The sequence below is a fragment of the Lutra lutra genome, chromosome 1 (assembly GCF_902655055.1).
Source record: "Lutra lutra chromosome 1, mLutLut1.2, whole genome shotgun sequence".
Lineage (NCBI taxonomy): Eukaryota > Metazoa > Chordata > Mammalia > Carnivora > Mustelidae > Lutra > Lutra lutra.
In genome coordinates this window covers 77,088,295-77,103,023 of record NC_062278.1, presented here as the reverse complement: position 1 = coordinate 77,103,023, position 14,729 = coordinate 77,088,295, and positions in this window count along the sequence as shown.

The window sequence follows — 14,729 nt, the reverse complement described above, 5'->3', positions numbered from 1 at the left end:
CTTTTGATACCTCTTGGAAACCCTCACAGAAGAACCTGAGAAATCATGAAGGGGTCATGATTCTCAGAAATCTTAAGAAGAGCCCTCACATTCATTAGGAGACCCAAACTGCTCTCTGGGAATGTCTTTAGAGTTAGAAGACAGAATCTTGACGGACTCCCGACAACGTGCGGAATTGTTCAGCTACCTTGGGGGAGGCGGTTAGGGTGGAACTGCTCTCCCAGGGTCAAAGCCTCTCTGGAAGTTGCGGTATGCAGTGATCCTCTAGAGCCACAAGAGGGAGCCAGTGGTGTAGGGAGTTGGGCTTAAAAGAGCCACCCGCAACAGGAATGAACCCCCAGAGGCTGGACTGAACCCACAAAAGGAATCTGGACAGAAAGCCAAAGTGAGAGAAGTGGGAGGCCTAGTGGGGAGCAGAACAGAGAGAACGTGAGAGAAAACAACTGTAGAGTTAAACAGAAGGGGAATGTGTCAAAATTTAATCATGTTTTATGTGAAGAATAAATCGCTGGGAGACTTTCATCTTTTACTTTGCACTATTCTGATTTTTTGGTCTAAAGAAGCATACATTATTTTCTAAATTGACAGCACATAAAGAAACATATTTAAAATAAATGGGAAACAGAACAAGCAGTGAGCAAAATGTTGGAAAAATCCCAAAGTTGCTCTGGAGTTCTAGGAAACATCAATGTCATTCTTGGATTTTTGTTTTGTTATGAGGCACTGCCCCTCCACTTCCACATCTGTATTCCTCTCCATGGTCTCTTTTTCCTTCTTTCATTCTTTTATGAATTCTAATTGCCTTCTGAACACGCTACCTTTAGCCTGAAATTAATAGAAATAAATAAATACCAGATAGTGTCAGTGTTTTGCAGTGATTTTTTTTTTAAAGATTTTATTTATTTGACAGAGATCAAAAGTAGACAGAAAGGCAGGCAGAGAGAGAGAGAGAAGGAAGCAGGCTCCCCGATAAGCAGAGAGCCAGATGCGGGGCTCAATTCCAGGACCCTGGGATCATGACCTGAGTGGAAGGCAGAGGCTTTAACCCACTGAGCCACCCAGGCACCCCAATTGCAGTGACTCTTAACTGAAGCTGTTACCATTTCCACTTTTTTATGAAGATAAAACTCTAAGTGATTGATGCCATTCAATTGTTAGGAATTCATTAGAAACAATAGTAAAGCTATTTCAGTTGCCTCTTGGAAGCCTCTATTTAGAGAATCTGTTTTGCATATCCTAAGAGGCATAGCCATAAAGCAGTGACAATGATTTTTAATTAAACATCTTAGACCTTTTGTATCTAATTGACACTCTCCCTGCAAACCACGGGAACCAATATGATTATTGCAGGCATCAAAGCATTTGGCTTAGGAAATTACCCTTGGAGTCCATTTAGGGAAAATTTTTTTTTTTTTTTAAATATTTTATTTATTTATTTATTTATTTATTTTTAATTTTTTTTATTTTTTTCAGCATAACAGTATTCATTATTTTTGCACCACACCCAGTGCGCCATGCAATCCGTGCCCTCTACAATACCCACCACCTGGTGCCCCCAACCTCCCACCCCCCACCCCTTCAAAATTCTCAGATCGTTTTTCAGAGTCCATAGTCTCTCATGGTTCACCTCCCCTTCCAATTTCCCTCAACTCCCTTCTCCTCTCCATCTCTAGGGAAAATTTTTTAAAAATTGACTTATGTCATGGCTCTTTGGGACTCCAAATATTATTAGCCATCTTACAAAGTGTTTTATGCAAGTGAATTTAGCCTCCGGTGACTCAAAGCTTTTCTGGAAATTAATCCACCTCCAAAGGATAAAGACTCACCACCTCCATTAGGGGCTACCATTCCACCACAAGGAGGGAGGAATAAACAGAATCCAGCCTTGGTGTTGGGGTTATAGCTCTGTGATGTGAGAGGAGGTTGTCTTTGTGGTATGCTCTCTTAGCCTCTCCCTGGTTCTTACACAGCTGAGAGAAGGCTGGGGTTGGAGGGCAGCCTCTGCTCCCCTTCCACTCCTCTGAAGGTGGGTCTGAGCTGGTATGGGCCCAGAAGTGGGCTCCTACTGTCCCAGTGCTTCCCAACCATCTGTATATCACAAATGCATAAAGAGGGCCACTTTTTGTATAACAGAACTAGAACTAAAGAGGATCTGGAGGCATCATCTTATATTACATAAGTATTGAATGTGTATGAAACTTTCAAATAAAATCTTTTAACACTTTTAATGAGAAGCTTGCGTTTGCTTTCATCAACAGAATTTTTTTATTGGATTTTGATGCCTAAAATGGCTCCTTGCAACAATTCCTCAAGACATTTTAATCATAACCTCTTCAGAGTTTTGACAGTCACCATCAAGGATTTTGTTTGCTATAGAAGGTGATAAAATTTCTAAGACTGGCTTTACAGCCATTCAAAAATTTACAACATGGGAAATTCTAACAAAAGAGACCCCACTGTTCTTCCTCTTCTTTCGTTGGGAAAGAGAATGTTGGCATTTCCAGTAGATTATGAATTCAATGGAAGGTTTTCAGAGCAAATATTTCATTTGCAGAGGACACATGTCATTAGGGGGCTCCCCTTGCTACAAATGGCCCGAAGTATTCCAGGGATATAAAGACAGATACTAGGTACCTATGAAGCCTAGAAGATGGGACTTTTTGTCTCCTTATTCTCCTCCACTGGCCACCTCTTGGGCTTCATTCTTGTTTCTTGGCTCCCTCATCCGTACAGGCACTGCTGCTCTCTGCCAGGGAGTAGATGCCTAGGGGGAGGGTGCCTCCTTCATTGCCTTCAGCTCAACTGTGCATGGCAACAAACACTGAAGTCACCAGTGATGCCCCAGCCTCTCAAGCCTGGAGGCCTAAGAAAATCGGGGTCTAAGACACTAGTAACCCATCCAGAGCCCCCCACCACAAACCACTGTGGGGGAATTCTCTTCTACATTGAACTCGAGGAATCTCGAGTTCTGGTACCAATCTGGCCTCTGATACCGATAGAACCATGACCTGAGATTTCCTTCTGCTAAACCAGCTCCTCAGGGAGAGGAGCAGAAGGAAATCTCAGGTCATGGCTCTGTCAGTATCAGAGTGCCCTCAGCTGATTTTGCACCTGGGGCCAAGCTCTGTAGGAGCTCACCAGGGTTAGCCACAGTCACAGGAAGAAGCTCTGGAGTTTCTGTCTTTGGGTATCTGTTACTTTTGAGGTGTGACCAGCAACTTCTTGGCTATTCAAAGTGGAGTATCTAAGAATTGTTCCCGATGTGGTTGGAACAATTGTCATTAGAGTAAATGTACAGTCACTCAAGGTGACTATTTTGAAAGGAGTGACACTCATTTGGATATTAAACTGCTCATGTTAGAATAACTGACCTCTTCCTATCCTTATACATAGTCCTCTTCCATCCATAGGTCAAGAATTCTGCATTTCTGAAGTGCTGTTCTAATGCTTCCTCCGTGAGTTGGCATGAAATCAGCTTGGTGAGTGGGCCTCTTCTAATACTAATCAGCTATTGCTTTGTATCTCATATGTTTGTAGCTCTCACTAAATAACAAATTACCCCACAACTTAGCAGCTAAGATAGCAAACAATTACTACCTCATGGTTTCTTTGTGTCAGAAATCAAGTCAGGGAGCGGGGGTGGCCTATCTGTGTGCCTCTGGCTTTAGAATTTCCTCTAAAATTTTAGGTTTTGCAAATTCCAGGTAAGTTCATTGGAGCTTAAGTTTTCCTTTTCTTTCTTTTTCCATCCTGCTATGCTGGGGCCCTAAGCATTCTTAAGTCAGCCCAAGTGGTAATCCACATTGACTATGGCTATGGGGAGAGTTGCCACAAAAATTATACCTGCCTCCAGAGGTGATTTGGAGGCTTCCATAAGATAAATGTACGTGAAAAACTCCCTTTCATGGCATGCAGTGTTCCTCAGTTCTAGGAGACCCAGGGCTTCCTTCTCATAACAGATTTCTGGGAGTCCCCCCAACCCGGCTAGGTACACACCTTGTTTAATCCCCTCCCTTAGAGTGTGGGCAAGCCCAGGGGGTGATGGGATGGAATGTCCCTCCCATGATTAGGTTACACTAATCCATTGACTGTGAGTTAATAAAGGAGATTATCTCAAGTGAACCTGATCTTTAGAAGACAGTGAAATAGTACATTCTCTCAAACTACCACACTGTTAGAGGGTCTGTGGAAGGAAGCACCTGGCAAGAACTTGCAGAAAGCTCTAGACTCTAAGAGCAGCCCCGGCCCATGGCCTGCAAGGGAAACTAGGACCTCAGCCCTACAACCATGGGGAGTTTAATTTTACCAACAACCAAGTGAACCTGGAACAGATCTTGTCCTAGTTGACCCTCCAGATGAGGACACAACTAGCAAACACCTCCCTCAGTTTCAGTTTTGTGAGGGGTCCTGACAGAGGACCTCTGGACCCCTGCCCACAGAAACTGGAGAGAATAAATATGTTTTTAAACCACTAAATCTGTGGTAATTTGTAATACCACACTGGAAAAGTAATACTCACCTTCTCCATCTCGAAATAAAATTCATAGATAATGTAGTCTGCTTATAAAACATAATAAAATTTCAGCATAGTGTCTTAATTCTATTAAAGAAGTAAAAGGAAGGTTTTCTAAAAGGAGAATAATACATGTATTTCAACAAGTGAGTGCCCAGTCCTAATCACTGAAGAAGACATATGAAAGAGCCAGACATTTGCACCCTGTGTATAGAACCACAGAGAATGTCACAGGTACAAATCAGACTGACCACATTTTTCCAAAACAGTGAACAATCCCGGGTAGAATTTTGTACAAAACAGAGTACAATCTTCTGTCCATTTGTACACTAGTGGCATTCCCCAAAATGTCAGTGTATATTAAAACCTCACAAAAAGTACCTTGTAATTCAAGTTAGGTTTTTTACACGTATAACTATGAACACGTCTCTTATTTACTCAACCGTCCTACGGGACATTTATAAGTTATCCGGGATACAGAAAAATTCTTGTATGAGGGACACCTGGGTGGCTCAGTTAAGCATCTGCCTTCGGCTCAGGTCACGATCCCAGGGTTCTGGGATTGAATCCCGCATTGGGCTTATCGGGCACCCAGCTCACTGGGGAGCCTGCTGTTCCTTCTGCTTGTGCAGTCTCTCTCTCTCTCTCTCTGACAAATAAAATCTTTTTTAAAAAAATTATTGTTCGATAAAAAAATTATTGTTCGAGGTGGGAGCCCATGCCCTACAGGCTGGGAACCCCCTTCCCAAGTCATGGTGAAATCCAAAACTCCCCCATAAATTTCCAAAATGAGCCCCAGGGGAGGGCAACGCTGGGGCATCGGTGTAACATTCAAGTGCTGTTACTACTTTGTGGTGCTCATGTCCCATGTCCTGTTGGATTGGCCTTTGGGGTTGCCACCCTGAGGAAAGGTATGCCGTTAAACATTTCAAATACTTCCGGTACAGGGGATTTGTTTGTTTGTTTGGCAAGATGACAATATTGAAATTAAAAATACAAAAACCTTCCAGTGGTGATGACCAAGAATAAAACCACCGCAGAGTGCTTTCCCCAACCCCCACCTTGCTCTGTGCACAGCTTCCCAGCAGAGAAGCTTGCGGAGGCCAAGCTGTGAGACCCAGCAGGGTGTGCCAGCGTTCTGGAAGCACAGGAAGCAAATGGAGCCACTTGTCCACGACTTTCTGTAGCTGCAAATGTTGTTGGTGACAAGGTCACCCCGGCTAGTTAACAAGATGCCTGGCTTGGTTTACGGGGATCGGTGATGCCCATTTCTGCTGCCACAAAGGGTGCCGTGAGGAGGTGTAGCATGCTTCCCAGCCAAAAAGCAAAAGGCACCCCAAGAGAGCACCATCACCTGGGAACTATGACTGCCCCCACTTGCCACAGGCAGGCTGGGGGGCCTTCCCCACCCCACCAGACAAGCCTGAACGTGCAGAAGGAAGGTCCTTGGGTCCAGTCTGGGCCCCGAAAAACAGCACCAGTCAGATCCTTCTGTGAGAGACCCGGAAGGAGAAATGTTCACAAATCACAGTCTTCCAGCCTCAGAGCCCAGCACCCCAACCCAGCCACGGTGGGGAGGCTTTCCTCCTGGGACTCCCAGCTGCCCAGGGCCTTGGCAGCGAGACTGAAAATAGAAAAGCTCTCCAGCAAGCGCACAGGCTCCCTCGGCGCCTCACAGCCTCAGAATCATGAGTTGGTTTTTAACGAGGTGTTAGAGAAACCTCACTGCTTCCCCACCAGAGAGAATCCACTGTCGGGATGTGCTCTCGCCACAAGCGGAGAGCCTCTGTTGTCCTGTGCATCTGGATGCTGGCTTTTACTGTGAGTGCCTGCCTGCCTCTGAGAATCTGGGGACAAATGCCATGTCCGCCCTCGGCTCTGGTGTGGACTTGTTTTGGAAAGTAAGCAATATATGTGAGTCCTGCAATATATGCTGGCTCCCATTCATCATGAGTCCTCTCCTCTCTTGGCTTTCCAGACCTGTTCTTCTGTAGTCTACCTACAAGGGAACATTTCTGCTTCAAGCCAGGAGTGAGAAGGGCCCTATTTTGCAAAATTCCCTGGTCCAGTGAAGACCGATCTCATCACATCTTTTTGCTCAGACAGCAAAAAAGAGCACCTTGTCGACACCCCGTCAGGCAGGACTTTCATTGCTGAGCAACAATCTTTTCCCTAGCAGATGGGGAGAGCAAATGGCTCTCCACTCCATTCAGCCCCACTGAGGAAAGAGCTACTTTCTAAATGTGGACCTTGAAAAAGGAACCCGGAGTAAGATGGGAACTTTCAGCTTTAGGACCAGTACCATGGTCTGGAAATGCTTGATTCTTTTCTCCCTCCTTAGAGTCAGTCACACCTTACACCCAGGGCCATATGGTCCTCAGTTACAAAGCATACATTTCTTACATTTCAGCATCTTTAAAACTAGACGTGCCTTGTATATCTCTTACCATTATGACATTGGGCTTTTTATCTCTTAGTAACTTAAATAATGGTATGTCTTATAATTAATAGTTATCTTTATGAGATAACAACACATAGGCAAAGCAGCTCCAGAGAAGAGAGAACCTTTCCTAAAATTCAGAGCAGTGGGAAATGCCTTGTGAAGAAATCTTAGGTCGTACCTTTTGATGGGGTTATCAGATTACAAATGGCATAAAAATAGTAAAATATTTCCAGAGCATCAAGGATGGTGTCTTAGCTCGGCTGCTGTAACACAGTACTATACATGGGGTGGCTTAAATAATAGACATTTATTTGTCATAGTTCTGGAGGCTGTGAAGTCCAGGATTAAGGTACTGGCAGATTTGGTTCTTGGTGAGGGCCCTCTTCCTGGCCAATACCTTATTCATATCCTCACAGAGCAAGGGGGTGAGGGAAGGGGTGGGAGAGTGCAAGAGACTCTGGTCTCTTCTTATAAGGGCATTAATCCTTTCATGAGGCCCCCACCCTCATGAGCTCATCTAAACCTATTTACTTCCCATACTAGCATGTTCCAGCTGCTATAACAAAAATGCCATAAACTGAGTGGCTTATAAACAACAGAAATTTCTCACAGTTCTAGATGCTGGAAGGCCAAGATCACAGTGCCAGCATGGTCAGGTTGTGGTGAAGGCCCTTTCTTGGGCTACAGATGGCTCACTTCTTCTTATGTCCTCACATGGTAGAAGGGGCAAGGAGCACTGTCAGACCTCTTCTATAAGGACACAGATCCCATTTATGAGGGCTCTGCCCTTGTTACCTAATGCCTCCCAAAGGCTCTACCTCCTAACACTATTACCTTGGGGGTTAGGATTTCAACATATGAAGTTGGGGGTTAGGACTTCAACTTATGAATGGAGGCGTGGGGTGGGGGGGGTTACAATGTAGTCCATAGCAGATATCATCCCCAGTGAGGTGTGACCATTTGGATGACAGTTTTCCTAAGTCATTTCTGTTTGAACATCATAGCACATACAATGTAGTGATTAATTTCTGTGTCCAACTAGTTATTTTTGATGTGCCACAAAACACCCAACCTTGGCCCTTTTCTGGTCAATTATTTTCTATCAATAATTTTAACAATAGTAACAGAGTTGTTTACCTAGTTATTTATAGTTTATTCAAAGCAAGGAGGACAACTTATATCCTTTGGGGAAAAACAGTTCCCACTGAATGAAATCAGCAACATGGAATTTTTAAAAATGAAGGATTCATTTGGGTCCAAAGAATAATGGCCTATGTATAAGATGAGGAAGAAGGTGATCAGACCATTCCTTGTAGAGGAAGGTTATTCAACATAAGGCTTGATGTGAAGCAGGAGTGTAACAGTCATGAAAAAGAGTAGCAAAGAATTGCATTCTAGAATGTGTTCTGACCTTAAAATATAATGGTTCTACTGGACTCTGGACAGATTCATATAAAGCAAAGTTTCTCAACCTCAACACTACTGACACTTTGGACTAGGTAATGTTTTGTTGTGGGGCCTGTCCTGTGTGTTGTAGGATATTTAGGAGGATATGTAGCGCGCGTGTGCGCGCGCACACACACACACACACACACACTACATATCTGTCTATATAAAAAGAGGGGGGTGGGGGAGAACGCGCAAATATGGCAATCTGCTAACAATTGTTAAAAACTAGGTGGAGTGAGGGCACCTGGGTGTCTTAGGTCATGGTCCCAGGATCGTGGGATGGAGCCCTGCATCAAGCTCTCTGCTCAGAGGGAGCCTGCTTCCCGCTGCCCCTGCCTGCCTCTCTGCCTACTTGTGATTTCTGTGTCAAATAAATAAATATATAATTCTTTAAAAAAAAACCAAAAAACTAAGTGGAGAGTGTATAGTTGTTTTGTCCCATTTTCCTTTTCCATATGTGCAAAAATGTTGAGAGAATAAATGGTTTGGAAGAAAAATTGGTCTCATGGTTCAATCGGAGACCAGGTCATTTTGTTATTTATTTTTAGAGCCAAAAAAGATTGACCTTTTCTCCAAGTAGAGCCCAAGTAACTTTATTTACTTCTTCAGCCTCTTCTCATTTCTGGAGGTACTTGGAGTTAACCACTGAGAGTACAAACTGTCCATAATAATGTAACCTGAAAGTTTTTTTTAAATAACCTCTTTGGGGACTGGTGTGTAGTTACACAAACTGTGCCTCATGCAAGGGGGCGTCATTCACACAGGCACCTTCATGAGGAGCCCCGGACCTGGAGCTGTGTGGGTAGGATGGCCAGTTTATGCCGGTTGCCCTGGGTGGTTCCAATTGGCACCCAGAACCCCTCCTGGGTGGTTGGTCACTCTGTGTGCAGTGCAGAAGGCCTGGCGGTGTTTTACAATGTTGGACAAAGAGGAGCAGGGCAGTGTAAATTCTTGACAATTCTTAGTGGGCAGTAAGATGTTCTGTTAGTAGATGATTCTGGCTCCATGCGTGAGCCCACTAGGCCACACCTCTGCCAGTCAACAGGTACCATCCACCCACAAAGTCTAGTCCAAAGAGGTGGCGTCAATGTCAGGGACACTCTTTAGAAACTCTGACCTAGACTGAAGGCTTTGAAATAGGCAGAACAAAAGGCCAACATCACCAGCCCAACATGTGAAACTTATTATTTTTGTGTGTGTGTGAAACTTATTTTTGACACGGTTGCCTTTCCATGTTATTTCCCCTCTTAGTGTTTATAAACCATGTCCTTCTTCCCTTATCCTCTGCTTTCTCTATTCTTTGTAATCATGTAATTACTACTTTGAGAAGATTGAGGTCTGGAGAAATTAAGCAATTTGCCCAAGGTCCCAGACCTTGAAAGGGGAGACACAGAACTTGAGACCAGGGTCCCCTGAATCCAGAGTTCCTGCTCCTCATCTCTTCATTCCTGCTGTAGACTGTGTCCCCCTAAAATTCATATGTTGAAATCCTAATCCACAATATGATGGTGCTGAGAAGTGGGGCCTTTGAAATGTACTTAGACATGGGGTTGGAGCCCTCATCGAGAGAATTTATGCCCTTATTTAAGAGGTCCCCCAGAGCTAGCTTGCTCTCTCTCCTCCATGTGTGGATACAGCAAGAAGTAGACTGTCTGCAACCCAAAACTGGGCTCTCACCAGAACCCAACTGTGCTGGCACCCTGATCTCAGACTTTCAGCCCCCAGAATCATAAGAAATAAATTTCTGTTGTTTATAAGCCATACAGTATATGGTAATTTATTGTGGCAACCCAAACAGACTAAGACCGTTCCTTTCCAGCTCATCACATGTTCATGAGCAGTGAATTCACCTCACTGGTTCTGCCTTCTTAGGGGGAGTTTGTTCTTACAGGAATTTATAAACACAGAAATCCCTGCAGGACCCGTAGGGACCCCGAGAAAGGAGAGCACACTGGTAGTGGTGGCATTTCTGACAGCACAGAGTCATGGAATGTTCTGTGCCTATCAGATGGGCATCCCACCCATGACTGGGGGCTCACAGTCTCCTAATCCTTAGTGTGGAGGAGCGGTTGAGAGGCCATGCTTTGGAAAGGACAGACCAGGTTTCGATACCTGGTTCTGCCCCACAACCTGTGACATTGGACAAGACATTTAAACGTCTCTCAGCCATGATATCCTCATCTGTAATATGGGGATAATAATAGCCATAGCCCCTACCTCATAGAGTTACTGTGAATTTAAACCAGTTCACATGAAGTACTGAAAGCAGTGCCTGGCCCATTGTGAGCGAATCTTAAGAAAAACACTCTTAAAAGATGCCTGCAATATTGAGGGAAATTCATGTGTTCCATTTCTCCCAACACATTTAATGTACCTCAGTGGAGCCAAGTCACACATGATTCAAACGGAGAATAGAGTCATATTTTTAATATTTAAATATTTAAAAATTAGCTTTTTAAAATTCAGTCTTTATTCAAGTTTTTTGAAGGAATGTAAGGGTAATCAAATACAATCCTTAATGAGCTTTCTAGGACCCCCTTGTCTCTTTGTTTTAATAAACCTCAGAGTCTCCCCCAGCCTCTCAGCTAGCTCACCCCAAACCCTCTTCCTGATACCCAGTCCAGCAGCTCTCTAGGACACTGCTTTTGACAAGTCCTTTCCACCTCCTCTGCTGACCCCTCGCCCACTTTCCTCCCCCCATTACCCTTCCCCACTGTTCTCCCCCCTCCTCAGTTTTGCTCAACTCCATCCTTCACTGTCCGTCCTCTGATTTTACAGCACAAAAGTCTTGGAATTACATATATTTCTGGGAAACACACTGAAGTATGTGGGAGTGAAATAACGTGACGTTTGAGATCTGTTTTAAAATACTTCAGAAAAGAAATAAATGCAGCAAAATCTTGACAATTGTTAAATCTGGGTGATGGGAATTATGGGTGTTTTTTGTTTTAATTATGCTCTCTTTTGTGGAGGCTAGAAATCTTTCACAATTAAACAAATAGTAAGTCTTAGACCAACGTGGCAGAAAGACCTGCCACAAAATGGAGGGAGAGAGGGGAGGAAGTGGAAGGGAAGCTGTTCAGTCAGGCCTCATGGGGGGTGGGCAAGACCCAGGAACTGCAGGCTATTAGGAACCCAGGCCACCACTCTGGGGGTGGGGTGTCTCCTTCTGGGGTTTACATGGTTTCTAGTCTTTCTTCATTCAGCATAAGTACCTCCTACTTTTTCTTTCCCATCTGGCACTTTGTATCCCTATGCACAAGGCAGAACACGGCCACTCCCTAGGTCCCAAGTTTTAATACCCTTGGCTCAAGGCAACTGGTAGAGGCTGCAGGGCTTTCCCTAAATTCTGACTTCCCAGTTGCCAGGAAAGAGAATCTGAGTATCTCCCTTTGGTCAGGGATTACTCCCGGCCCAATTATCTGTGGTACAAACGCATTCACTAGGTGCCCGTGTGTGTGAGTCTGTTGGGGTAAGGGCAGTAATTCTCAAAGGAGCACTCCCAGCCAGAATGGGGGCTTTCTCTTGTAAGTAACCCCAATACTGTAAAGTGAATTTCAGTTTATAAAAATAATCAGTTCCAATATATTTTTTTTAATTCTGAAATATAAAACCGAGGCCTTGCCAGACCCCAAAATGCCATCTGAATCACCACCTCAAAGGAAGGGTGGGTTGGACCCTCTATCATTCATAAGTGCTTTCTGTATCGTTCTGAGTCTTTCCAAAAATCTGTCATTTATGTCTGAGCAGGGTGGGGATGCCCAGCTCCCCAGAATATCCTATGCTCGGGCCTGCCAAATAAATAAGGGTTTACTGTCTTCCCTGGAGTCTGGAATGGTTTCGGTCAAATAGGCTCCACATTTCCATGAGTTTTAAGATGCTGAGTACCAGCCAGCTCCACCCCACGAAGTGTAATTGTTGACAGCTGTGTCTTGAAAAGACTTTCTTTTGTTGCTCATCCTGCTGAGTGAGCCGAATTGCTTCATTAACATTTAGGCCATGTTACACGTTCAAGTGCTTGTGAGGTATTTGGATTTCAGATGAGCTTGTTTTTTTTTTTTTTTTTTTTAATTCTTGTTCCAAACATGACAAGCCTCCATTTTTTTTGTAATGAGTTTTTGTGTATATGGGTGCCTCTGAAAGCGAATTTGCATCTTTGTGCATTTGTCATGCAAAGATGGACAGAAATGATTGGTATGGGTTGACCCAGTTATTAAGGCCTTTTATATTTTGTGAAGAGCAAATTTCAAACCATTCCCCAGAGTAGCTGAGGAGGCTGGTGCTTCGTTGCCTGAGAAGACAGGGTCAGTTTCAAAGGGTGCTCAGTGGGGGAGGGGAGTCGCTCCCCGACTAAAAGAAATCACAGGCTTCCCTAAGCCATCCTGATAAATGTCCAAATGAATTTAAGCAGAAACAAGTGAACTTGCTCTGAAAGTTCAGCTTCCATCACCTACCTTTCTGAAAAGACTTATGCTCTAAGCCATTTCTCTCTAAGAATTCAGGACATGTAACAACAGGCAGCTTCTTCCCTGCTTGAGGCTCCAGGACAAAAAGAATCCTCGGGGAATATGCTCACTGCTTCTCTACTACCCATTCTCTTTGCTAACTCCGGTTATGATGAGGGTGACAATGTGCTGTGCTAAAACCTTCTCAGACTCCCTTGGTGGCTGGAGGTACCCCCTGTGATCCAAATGTTGCCAAAGAAATGCACGGGAAAGTCACTGAATGAAACCTCCACAAAAGCTTTGGGGAAGAAGCAGATTTGCCTGGCAGTCTCCTAGGCCTTTGTCCTCTCATTGCTCTGCCCTTACCTCTTTTTACTGTCTTCATTGCTGCTGCAGTGGTTGGAGAGATTGTAGTCATCCTGGAGGAAGCAGGAAGGTAGAGCCCAGCCCTAGAGGGTAGCCTGGAGAAGTTGTCCCATTCCAGGACACCTGGCTCTGGATTTCTGTTATCTCTTCAAGCCACTAAACAGGGTTTTCTCTTATTTGCAGCCAAACATATTCTTTACTGAGACTCTCCATGAGGGCACAGAAAGGGATTTTGGCGGGAGCCTATTCTGGTTATCTATTACTGCATGACAGACCAGTCCAAAACTTAGAGCTTAAACCAGCAATTATTCCAATTACTCTCTTTCCTGGCTTTGTGAGTCAGGAATCCAGGCAGGGTCGGCTGAGCAATTATTCTGATCCATATGGCATCAACTATGGTCACTGGGTGGTACTCAGCTGGCGGCTGGTCTTGTCTGGAGGCTCCAAGACAGCTCCACCCACGTGTCTGGTGCCTTGGCAGGGAGCCCCTGAAGTAGGGCTCAGTGGGGTCTCTTAACTGCAGCACATACACATGGCTTCTCCACCACAATGGCTCAGACATCCCATGGTGGCTCAGGGCCCCTGGAGAGAAAAGAGCTCAAACAGAAGTGTCTAGTTTCTCAAAACTGGCCCTGGAAATGAGCACTGCTTCACTTTCACTGTATTATATTGGTCAAAGCAGTTACAGAGCTTATTGAGATTCTTGAGCAAGGGGACTTAGACCTACCACCCAACTGGAGTATTATCTAAGAATTTGTGGCCATCTTTCATCCTCCATGGTTGCAGTGAACTATAAGATTGCCTGAACGTGATCTACAGGCCTAGAATAGATAGACACAGCTCTGAGAGTAGGCCTAATACTCCCTGTGATTTCTGTAAGGAATACAGATTGTCCACAAGGTGTCAGGAACTAATCTAGGCTCTGGAATGTAATAAACACCACCAACAAAGTCCCCTTCTGTTGAATTTGAGGTTCTTATTGGACACATAAGAGGAGATAGAAGACATATTTGAAAATATACAATAACTGTGATGGTTAATTTTATGTGTCAGCTCGAATAGGCTAAGGGATACTAGATAGCTGATAGAACATTATTTCTGGGTATGCCTATGAGGATGTTTCTGGAAGAAATTTGCATTTGAATCAGTAGACTGAGTAAAGATCACCCTCATCAATGAGCCTGGGCGTTATCCAATCTGTTGAGGGCCTGAACAGAACAAAAAGGATGGAGGAAGGACAAATCTCTCTGCTTGAGCTGAGACATCCATCTTCTTCTGCCTTCTGCCATCTTCTTCTTCTTTTGTACCTCGGTGTTCTGATTTGGGGGCCTTTAGACATGGACTGTGACTTATACCATTGGTTATCCTGGTTCTTAGGACTTCAGATTTGGGCTGGAAGGACACCACCAGCTTTCTTGAGGCTCCAGCTTGCAGACCATATATCATTGGTCTCCTTAGTCTCCATAATCATGTGAGCCAACCCTCACACTAAACCTCTTTCTACCTGGATATG